The following is a 5631-nucleotide window of genomic DNA, read 5'->3' on the forward strand; positions in this document are numbered from 1 at the left end:
GGAAGCAACACTGAACCATGCATGAGACCACCAGCTGTTCCTGATGACTCTATGCCCACACACTCACTCATACTTACACTGACACCCCAACACACACATACACACTACATACACCCACAACACATGCACACATGCATACTTACGTCACACACACACACACACACACACACACACACACACACACACACACACACACACACACACACACACACACACACACACACACACACACACACACACACACACACATATACACACACATACACACTTTCACATTCACCACATACACTGTTGTTACTGTCTAGTGTCTATCCTGTTGCGTAGTCACTTTACCCCTACCTATATGTACATAGCTACTTCGGCAGGTAGCCTTGTGGTTAGAGCGTTGGGCCAGTAACCGCAAGGTTGCTAGATCGAATCCCTGAGCTGACAAGGTAGAAATCTGTCATTCTTCCCCTGAACAAGGCAGTTAACCTGTTGTTCCTAGGCTGTCATTGTAAATAAGAATTTGTTCTTAACTGACTTGCCTAGTAAAATAAATTCCCCTGCACATTGACTTGGTACTGGTACTCCCTGTATATAGCCATTTTATTTTTACTCCTTATTGTTATTCACTGTGTATTTATTCTTCACTATTTCTATTATTTTTTTATCTCCATCTTTAACTCTGCATTGTTGGAAAAGGACCGTAAGTAAACATTTCACCTGTTGTTTACAAAGCATGTGACATTTTTTTTTACATTTGATTTGTAGTCAATTTCGTTCTGAAATTATCTGAGGTCACAGACGGGCAGATAAACATCTTGATTCTATGTTTAGCAGAGATCTTCTGTGTATAAAGTGACGTGGAAGGGAAAAACGTTATGTAACAACGCACTTAGCTGTTCTACAAGTGGTCTGAGGCATTCGGTAAATAGCAAGGATTTTCAAGTGCAATTACAGTAACAATGGTTTGGGGAAACAGCGTAGAGATTTAATGATGCTCCTATGAAGGTTTTTATGATAAACCTAGCCTTAATTATAATGATTTGGGGAAACAGCGTAGAGATTTAATGATGCTCCTATGAAGGTTTTTATGATAAACCTAGCCTTAATTATAATGGTTTTGGGACAACGGGCCCTGGTCCATCGAATGCATCGGATTTGCTTCTGTGCTACGAGCTCATCTGTCACGGTTGTCGTTGGAAATGGAGGACCAAAACGCAGCAGGTATGTGAATGCTCATCTCACCGTTTTTAATGAATACAAAATGAACACCAAAATAACAAACAGAAATAACGATCGACAAAAACAGTCTGGCAAAGCATAAGGCTAACACAGAACAATCTCCCACAAAATACAAGACAAACACACCCAACTAATATAGGACTTCCAATCAAAGGCAACACCAAACAGCTGCCTTCAATTGGAAGTCCAACCCCAATTAACTCAACATAGAACCAGACACACTAGACTAAACATAGAAATACCTAGACATAAACCAAAACCCGGAAATACTAAATCAAACACCCTTTTAACAAACACACCACCCCGAACCACATAAAACGAATACCCTCTGCCACGTCCTGACCAAACTACAATACTAATTAACCCTTATACTGGCCAGGACGTGACATCATCTCTAATGGTCAATTATCAATTGAATAACTAGAATATTCAAACAGCCGTGTTCAAATGTTATTCACCAAATGTTAATTGTTGTAAATTAACCCATTAATTTGAATAGTCTACTGTCTAGTTTACTCTCATAGGGAGCGGAGCGCATTGCAAAAACCTACACAAGATTACAAAGTTTAACTTTATTTAAAATCAACTAGTAAGTACATGTGCTTAATTAATTAAAAAAATCGAATCAAATTGTATTCGTCACATGCTTCGTAAATAACAGGTGTGGATTAGGAGTGAAATGCTTACTTATGGGCCCTTCCCAACAATGCAGAGAGAAAGAAAATAGAGAAATAATAGAAAAATAAAACACATAATAATAAAAGTACTAATGGATACACAATGAGTGGCGGTAACACATACTGGTATGAAACATTTGCATTAGCCACTGTTACCTTAACCACATCAATTCCTGTGTAATTTAAAATTAAAACTTTCAGGACCATGTACAGTATTGTGGCAAATTATGATAAGCAACATTGTTGAGCTGACCTGACCTTCTTCTCAGTCATGGACTATTATCCGGCCCAAATATTGAGCATATACAACTTTTTTATTAGATCAGTGAGGAGGAAAGAAATATACTTCTGTAGTCTCGGTTCACATGCCCGATTACCACATTTATTCACAAGAGGGCAGCATGTGGCTATGTATGTATCACTGAATGCTACAGACGCTGCAGTAAGAGTTTAGGGAATTTTGTTTTTCCATGGTTGTTCTCAGCAGCTATAAAATATAAAACTTCCACAGCATCCTCTAACCCAACATGAAGTGGTTGAATTATAACCCAAATTAAAACATCTGAATGTGTGGTAGTTAGAACCCACTGGGCACAGAATTCAATTCAACGTTGGTTCAATGTAATTTCATTGAAATTACATGGAAACAGTATTTGATTGAACCAGCGTGTGCCGAGTGGGAAGTTGTTTTGGAATTATAACTGAAACTATTATTGTCAAAGGGCAAGATATGAGTTTGGCCACATGTGAAAACCATGTCTTTTGATATTTTCCTTTAGATTAATCCAGCCATGTGAATAAGGGATTATTTCCACCCCGAATCCATGAGACACAACTTCTGACTGTGACATGGTTTGGACTGAGGCAGCTGGATGTGGGTAACAACTGGCTTTGTTCTTGGCATGACAACATACACCACACACGTACCTTTGCATAGTTATTTTTGCTATTTTGGGTGTGAAAGTATGTATGCATGTTACTTAAATATAACTTCATTAGAATAACACAATGTTTATAGCCAGGAGGTCAGTTCAGTTCAGTGGCTCAAGGACTACAAATAAGGGGTTTTCTTTCTCCGTTGTGGATTTTCAGAAGTTACGTACAGTGCCACTACATTCAAATCAATCTGCAGTCCCATTTATTAAAAACCTGAACAATAGAAAAGATGGGTGTGTGAGTGTGAGTGTCTGTAAGGCTATGTGTGTGCTTTGTCTGGTTGGGATATTGCCACAGGTTCTCAGCCCTTCCACACCCTCCTCCCACACAAACAACCCCTCGCTGTGGGGTACTTCACACCTTGTCCTGTAATTCAGCGGCAGCATTAACACCTCCCTTGTCATGTGTCTCCACAGTGCTGCTGTTGATCACTCACACACAACAAGGGAGGACCCTGACTCATTGTTAAGGTTCAAAGGCGTCTGCTGGTGTGAACAACGGATTACCTTTTGATTGACCACAGGGGAGTAATGGGAACACTCATGTGACAATGAGTAGTGCAGGTTCGGGCTGCTCGTGCCCTAAAAAAATACTATTGGGATTTCTGATTTATTGACATCATATGCTGAAAAGGGCAGCAGGGGTGGCAGGTGCGGCAGGTAGCCTAGTGGTTAGAGCGTTGGGCCAGTAACTGAAAGGTTGCTGGATCGAATCCCTGAGCTGACAAGGTAAGAATCTGTTGTTCTGCTGCTGAACAAGGCAATTATCCCACTGTTCCCCAGTAGGCTGTCATTGTAAATATGATTGTGTTCTGAACTGACTTGCCTAGTTAAACAACAAAATTAAAAAAGCATGCCCTTCAGACTGATATTGTTGGAGGGATGTAAACTTCTCAGAGGGGTATAGAAGGAAAAAGAGATGTTTGTGTTCAGATCCCCATTTAACCGTTCAAAAAGAAAATAACATGTGTAGACCTTACCGTGAAATGCTTATTTACAAGCCCTTAACCGACAATGCAGAGTAAGAAAATATTCGGTAAATAAAATTAAGTAAAAAAATGAAGTAATACAATAAAATAACAATAATGAGGCTATATACAGGGGGTACCGGTACCGAGTCAATGTGCGGGGGTACGGGTTAGTCAAGATAATTGAGGTAATATGGACATGTACAGTAGGTAGGGGTAAAGTGACTATGCATAGATAATAAACAGCGAGTAGCAGAGCAGCCTAAAAAAGAGGATCAGTGTTTAGTCCGCTATAGTGATTGGGATGTATTTGAGCTCAGCAGCAGAGCAGTAGGGAATCCTGGGATGGCCCCCAGCAGGGGGGATGCCTGGATGCCAGGCCTGAGGCCTCTTGCTCTAATGGGAAAGGGGGGCACAAACACAGCAGGAGTTAATGCTGTGCCAAGAAGTCATCAAATATCCCTAACTGTCACATGCTTCACTTGCTGCCCAAAATGATGCTGGAGTAGAATCTTTGAGTCTGGATAGACCTATTGGAAACAGGTGCTTTCAGCTGTTGTAACTTTTACATTTGTGTCCTTTTGTTTGTGGATGTGAGTGCATAGGTGTGTGTACATACAGACCCTTACGAAGAAAGACTGAAGTTTTGAAACTGCAGTAAAACTGCAGTAATTGCAGTGAACTGTGGTATTTTGGACGCAGTAATTGCAGAATAACTGCAGTGTACTTCAGTGTACTGCAGTTGAACTGCCGTTATACTGCATTGTACTGCAGTTAAACTGCACTCTGCAATCTTTTCTCGTAAAGGGAGCTATAAGAAAATGTAAATATTCTCCATATGAAAGGCTTAAAGTAGATAAACCTGTGGTGATAATGATACACTGTTTGCACAACAGCCTGCAAGTTTACCAGGTGCACAATTTCAGTGGCGGAAAAAATACTCAAAGTACTCAAAAAGTAAAGATACCTTAATAGAAAATGACTCAAGTAAAAGTGAAAGTCACCCAGTAAAATACTACTTGAGTAAAAGTCTAAAAGTATTTGGTTTTAAATATACTTAAGTATCAAAAGTAAATTGAATTGCTAAAAGGTACTGAAGTATCAAAAGTAAAAGTATAAATCATTTAAAATTCATTATATTAAGCAAACCAAATTGCACAATTTTGTACTTTTTTTAAAATTGATTTATAGCCAGGGTCACACTACAACACTCAGACATAATTAACAAACCAAGCATTTGCGTTTAGTAAGTCTGCCAGGTCACAGGCAGTAGGGACGGCCAGGGATGTTCTCTTGATAAGTGTGTGAATTTTCCTGTCAAAATGTAAGGAGTACTTTTGGGTGTCAGGGAAAATGTTTGGAGTAAAAAGTTAATTATTTTCTTTAGGAATGTAGTGAAGTAAAAGTTGCCAAAATATAAATAGTAAAGTAAAGTACAGATACCCTAGAAAACTAATTAAGTAGTACTTTAAAGTATTTTTACTTCAGTACTTTAAACGACTGACTTCTTGTTTTAGTTAGACTACTAGTCATAATTCCAAAAGTTTATCAACTGTTGCACGTGTTGTAATCATGTCCAAACAAAGGTTTGATAGCACAATAAAGGTTTTAAACGGTTATCGCGGGTAAATTTGTACTCACCCATTATTCTATTATGAAGATAGAGGTGCAAAAATGTCCTCAAATGTCGTCGACCCCCCCCCCCCCCCCGACCCCGCCATAGGGAAATCCCATGCCAAAGCCCACCGACCCCTCCCCTCAGACACTGCAACTCAGTAAAGTCCGGTGGCAGGAGGGGGGCCTTGCCTGACATTGCGGTGCGCA

The sequence above is a fragment of the Salmo salar genome, chromosome 12 (assembly GCF_965601325.2).
Source record: "Salmo salar chromosome 12, fSalSal1, whole genome shotgun sequence".
Taxonomy (NCBI): domain Eukaryota; kingdom Metazoa; phylum Chordata; class Actinopteri; order Salmoniformes; family Salmonidae; genus Salmo; species Salmo salar.